Here is a 6745-nt window from a genome sequence, read left to right as displayed (position 1 = left end):
ACAGGTGGAGGCGAGGGGAGAGGAATCACGTGGTAGGCATGGAATGGAACTTTCTAAAACACTAAAACTTCCAAGGAAGAGAAAGAGGGGGGGGGAAGAAGAGAAGCTGCTGAACAGAGCCATAAGTAGAATGCATGGCTCAACAGAAGGGCCATAAAAATGTATATGCACTGTTCTCTCTCCATTTTCTTTGACTGTTCTGCTGTTGAATAAAGTGGATTTGGCATTTGTGTGACTAGCGCCATCTTTTGAGAATATATCACACTACACACTGTGTAGTACTTTTGGTTAGACTTTGTGTTTGTGTCTGTAGATAGCTTCTATTAAAGTGTGTATACATTTTTTTGGGGACCTCTCTATATTTGTAAAAGTCATAATCTAATTAACTGGAAATTAGCTATTGTGTTACATATGCGATTAACTATTCGGAATAAAGTCCTATAAGGTAGACTTTTTGTCTTCTAACATCAGTCCCGTGGACTGTAATGGCCAAAGCATTGGTACTCATTGTTCTGTTACTTATTAGGTTTTTTAGTTGCTAGTGGGGTGGGACTAAGTCCCTTGTACTGTGGCCACTTCTGGCCTATTGTACCAGCCCCAGATGATAGATGAGGTGATTGTGGAGCAATTGGTTGAATGAAGATTGGCAGGGGAAACCGAAGTACTTGTAGAAAACCTGCCCCAGCACCACTTTGTCACCACAAATCCCACTTTACCAAACCCGGGCCACCATGGTGGGAAGCCAGCGACTAACCGCTTGAGCTATGGCAAGGCCTACTTATTAGGTTACAGTGTATTGTGTCCTCTGATACTTTTTTACAAATTCAGGATCAAGCTATGGACAGTTTCACTGCTACATGTATGATGATGTGCTTTGATGTATTTCCTACACGTATTCCAGCTCTGAGATCATTCCTGTCCTAACTGTTGGGAGTATCATATTATAGTTCTGCCAGCCTCCCCTATTTTTAATAATATGCGTGAATGTGAAGATAATAGGAGGATAATTAGAGATTTCTCTAGTAATCTTGTTTTGTATTTAGAATATTCTTATTTTTACTTTTGAAATTGTAATTTTTACTTAGGTTGCCTTAATTTGAGGGAGAAAAAGATATATTTTTTATAAGAGAACTGTTTATATCAGTGTTAATCACCCTTAAATCGATTATGCACTTATTTTTAATTGGTATTTATTTACTTATTTCTGTTTGTGGCTTTATTTGAGCTTTATATAGTTCAAATGGTTATAGAATACAGGCAGACAGATGTGGAAAATTTATGTGGGATTTCATCACCTTAATTCCTAATGGTTCTATCTCCATTTTTCATTATTCTTCAGGTTATAAATGCATTTATTTCCACAGGGCATAAAGGCTATAGGCAGGGTAAGGTGAGATAAAAGTTGTTCCTGTACTTGATTAATTAAGCACCAGGCCATGAAGGCATATGGGGGAGTGGAACTACAACTCCACCATTCTTGACCTTGACACTAGATTGAGGTGTTTTGTCAGCTTCATGACCCAACCACTTTACCTGTTGCACAGGAGGCTGGGTGGGTTCCAGAGCTGGTGTGGACACTGAAGAGAAGATACAAATCTCTTGCCCCTTTCAGGAATAGAACCCCTGCTGTCCAGCCTGTAGTCAGTGGCTATGTCAACTGAGCTGTCTGTTCCCATTCTCTTTTTGAGTGAAGCATTAATGAAAATTCATTATTAGAGAGTAAAACAATATAAATTATAAATAATCAGTTCCCTTTTGTTCTCTCTCCTATGTCAAACTCCGTAGTCTAGAGGTAACATTCCCACCTCATGACTCGTGGTACGCAGATTCAAACCCGGCGCAGGTCGTCGAATTTTTAAGGGTGGAAAAATTCAGGGAACAAGTCCTCCGGGAGGGACTTTAAGCCGTGTGTCCCGTGTCGTAGTTTTACTGCACGTAAAAGAACCTCATATCTCCAAAGGAGGTCACTGAGCCAAATTCAAGGACGTTTCCCGCCCAACAAGTAGTCTCTAACGCCTCTGATAGATGGGGGAAGCATTGTAGATACCGTCAAGCTAGTGGAGGCCAAACTCGCTGGCTCGGTCGGGACTGATGGTACGCACCAATATCGGTAGGATATAGAGACTGGTAGAATATCATAGAGGGAAGCACAATGGACCAATACCGGTTTAAGTACATGGGGAAACCCACCCTTTCCAATAACTAACTAATTAACTAAGCACTGTGCCATGAAGACACATGGGGGAGTGGAGATATAAGTCCATTTTTCTTGATCTCAGCACTATTTGGAAGTGAATGGTCAGCTACGGACCCCTGCCACTTTACTTTCAGGCGAAAGAGCCCCTGGTACCCCTTGTGGATAGGAGACTGTGTTAGCCCCATAGTCGGTTTAGATGCTGTGGAAAATAGAAAAATCTTGTGCTGCTGGGAATCAAACCCAGGCCACCTAGCCCATAGCTCATTGCTATACTAACTGAACTATCCCAAATCTGATGTGGAGATAGAAGCACTAAGAACTAAGGTGATGATGCTCTTATGCCTGATGTGTAGTTCCAAATCTTCATTTCTAGCTTTCTGGTAGTCCTTGTTCAGATGCAGCATTCCCTCAGCTAGTAAATAAATTCTCTAGCTTTTTTCTTTTCATGTTAGAGAACCCAGACATTCATTATCATGTTTACAAGAGATCACCCTTGGACTCTTTCCTAAGCCATTGAATCCAGTTCTCATCTTTGGTTCTTTTAATATTGTCATCCCATATTCTTAATTGTTAAAACTATTTCTTACAGAAGGGTACTAACCCCAGGTTAGAGTCCATACTGATAAGATATTTTGAACTATGTTCTTTACTCATCTGAATGAAGATTGATATTGTGTCTATAATTTCCACTATTTCAGGAAATCTTTGCTTGCTTGTAAAGTTGCCAAGATTGTTACTGGTTCATTTACCTTGGCCTTGGACATGAATGGATACTATTTTATGTAAAATGAACATAGCAGACCCATATTTAAAATGGTAGTTATCAGCGCTGGATTTGATGCATCATTATTTAACACGTCTGAGTTCAATTGCAGTAGACTTTTAATGAAAGTATATAAGTTTATATTGCATTCAAATTTGCTAATAGTGGATGTCTATGAACACACAGATTTTTAGCTTCAACAAAAAGTGTGTAATTTCTTGAGTAACTTGCCTACAATTCGAATTTCCAAACCTGTTTTCATGGAGCTAATTATTGATGACTTTCATGTCATTTTCTCAATAGGACTTAGTTTATCATAGAACATAATATTGACTTCACACTTTCACCAGATGATACAAATTTGTTCATAGATCATGTCTTTGATTTGAATTATTTTTTATAAAACACATTGTATTGTTAACAGAGAAAATTATTTCTTCCTTTTGAATATGGGGGTAGATTTATGAGTGCACTAGACGCTTGATGAAATGAGTATAGCGACGGGCTATAGGCTGGACGACCCAGCTTCAATTCCTGGCAGGGCAAGGTTTTCCCTTCACACCATCCAGACCGACTCTTGGGCCACCAAGCCTCCTATCCAGTGGATACGGGGGAGGTAAAACGTCCGGGGGCGTGAAGCTGACCACTGACCTCCATCCATTGCCGAGGTCAAGATTGGTGGAGCTATACCTCCACTCCCCCTTAGCACAGTGATACTTTTACCACTTTTTTTTTTACTAGACACTTGATAAAGAATGGAAATTCGTGGTTTGGGGTTTAGGTACATCACATAGTTTTCTATGTGCAGTACAAGACATACCATGTTTGAAAGATCCGAAAATTTATGTTAAATCTACTATTAGGCTTTTAGGAGCACGGTAATGAACTTCCGGTTATTATAAAGGCAGCATTTTTCTTAATTATCTGAGCGACAGTTAAAATTCACAGACAGAGCTCCGTTCCATGGGGTTAAGTTAAATTTAAAGCTACATTTACTACGCATAAACGCATCATAGCACTTCTACCTTCGTGCATTTAGAACGTAACGGTGTAATGTTTTGCACACCTGCTTGGTAGTTGGGAAGTGCTGGCACGAATACCATCTCTCCCGACTCAGGTTATTTTTCGTGGTTTCCATCAGTCAATTCATGAAAATCTCCGGAAAACACCTCAGATTAGGTCACGACCACTTCCTTCATCGTTTCCAGTTCATTATTCACTAACAATCCTGATAGTCGACACTGTATAGCCCAATCCACTCTGAGTGTCGTTAGAAACAAACCGCCTACTCTTACAAGTCAACTTGTCTGTGTAAGAGAAACGGCCTCACAGATACAAGTAAAGCAGATATTGATTAAAGCCAATAAAAAATTTTATTTTATGTTAATTTATTTTGGTTTTTGTATGTATAGCGGCTGAAAACGCGGTAGCATAGTTGGTTGAGACACTGTGCTACAAGCCGCAAGATCGCGGGTTCGATTCCCAATGAAATCATTGGATTTTTCAATTGACCTAATCTTTCCAGTCGCACTATGGCCCTGGGGCCGACTCTGTCTCTAACAGAAATAAGTACCAGGAATCTTCCTGAGGGTAAAGGGCGGCCGGCACTTAAGGCTGACTGCCTCACTGTCATCTGTGAACCGATCGTCTAGAAAATGTGGGAGCCTCGAAGTCTCACAACCCTATGGGCCTCCACGGCCTGTTACAAGGATAGATTTATTTTATTATGTTTATCGGCTAAATGAATTAAGTTAGGAACAAACGAAATTGAACCGTTAATTCTGTATTTGAGATAAATGAACGCGTGATAGTTTCTGGTCAGTGTCTTAATCGGATTCTCACTTAAAACTTTTGAGTACATTTAGAGTGCACATGCGATTAACACTTTATGACGATATCCAATATAAACTATTGTATGCACGTGTTGTTACTCCAAATGAAAGAACTCGAGTTTATGGCCACTTGACTTTCAATTCCTGCAACAAGTACGTAAAACCTGAAAAATCGTAAGTAACAAATAGTCTTATCACTTGTTTGATTTAAATATAAACCATGGGAGTGCGCATGCAAAACATGGGGTTATTTTTCTTTGCATTTCTTTCAAGGAGCACTCGGAAATATAATTGGTTTAGGCACTATGCTACAAGCCGGAAGGTTGCGGGTTCAATTCCCGAAGAGGTATTTGGATTTTTTTTTTCAATTTACCTAGGCCTTCCAGCCGCACTACGACCCTGGGTTTGACTCAGCCTCTAACAGAAATGAGTACCAGGAATTTTCCTGGGAGGTAAAAGGCGGCCGATGCCTAAGACTGACAACTTCACCGCCATTTGAGAGCCGATTGTGTAGAAGACGTGGCAGCCTCAACGTCCGAAATCCTATGGGCCTACACGGCCTGTTACAGGGATAGATTTACCTTTTTATTATTATTCTTATATTTCTTTCAAGCGTATAATATCAGAGTCCTTTGTCATTTCACGAACGTAAAGCACAGTCGTAACTTTCCAACTTTTAAAACAATACGGAATACATGAAGATAGGAGATACAAATGGATTTAATGGATTTAAAGATATTCCTTGCAAGAATTCTTGACACAAAATTCCTTCACGGCTAGCATTTAGAGCATATATTTCTATACAGAATAATTAATAAAAACACTTTACTTCAGTTGTCATGTATTATATACACTGGATATTTATTTATTTAGTTTATTAAAAATAAATGCAATCTTCTATCGCAGGGAAATTAATGANTTCTACCCTGAAGATGGAGGCGATACGTTCCTCCGAAACGTCGGTTAACACCACATACACACGGTGCCAAATCCCAGAAGACTGCTTTCTTCATAGTCACCGCCGTGAAAGCCTCAAATCTTACATAATGAAGGATTTGATTAATTAATTCCATGGAACAGAGTATTTCTTGAGAAGCTAATAGTTGCTCAGGCAGTCAAAAAATTCTTCACTTTTCATTTATTTTGGAATTCAAAAGCTCGTTGCCATGTTAGACAATTTTTTATGCCAGATGACTTGAGTTAATGTCTTCCCACCGTATTTGCTTAAGATCCGTTTTAATATTGTTCTCCTATCGTCTTCATTGCTGCATATGTGTCTTATGTAAGATTACGTAATCTAGTATAGAGCTCAGCTGTCAGTAGGGCAGATTATGTAACGTTGAATGATAAGATGATTAATGAACAACGAATTAGAAAGACATGTACATAGAAGTCATAGTGGCCTGAGTTTAAGTACTATCTCAGAATTTGTCTGGAGGGACAGAAGATAGGCATGAAAACGTCAGTCAGAACAGCCGATGTTTGAATCCAGGACCTCTCGAATACGAATTGTTAGCCCCGTCAACCTTCAGTCGTTTCTGTTCAAATTCAATCAAGGTGCGATGAAAACTGTGTTGTAACGCTCTGTACTTCGGAAGAAGTCCACCAACATTTCGGAGGAACGTATTGCCTCCATGTTCAGGGTCGAAGTATAGACCAAGCAAAGGCCGCGCCATAGCTGGCTTCCCATCGCGGCGGCCCGGGTTCGATCCCGGGTCTGGTAAAGTGGGATTTGTGGTCGACAAGGTGGCGCTGGGGTAGGTTTTCTCCGAGTACTTCGGTTTCCCCTGCCAATCTTCATTCCACCAATTTCTCCACAATCACCCTCACCTATCATCTGGGGCTGGTACAATAGGCCAGAAGTGGCCGCAGTACAAGGAACTTAGTCCCACCCCACTAGCAATAAAAATGGACCAAGCAGGAAACTGCCAATAAGCAGCTCCTGAAAGCCCG

Source organism: Cryptotermes secundus, unplaced genomic scaffold, assembly GCF_002891405.2.
Source record: "Cryptotermes secundus unplaced genomic scaffold, Csec_1.0 scaffold1441, whole genome shotgun sequence".
Taxonomy (NCBI): domain Eukaryota; kingdom Metazoa; phylum Arthropoda; class Insecta; order Blattodea; family Kalotermitidae; genus Cryptotermes; species Cryptotermes secundus.
The sequence above is the reverse complement of the archived record's forward strand: the minus strand, read 5'-3'. Positions refer to the sequence as shown.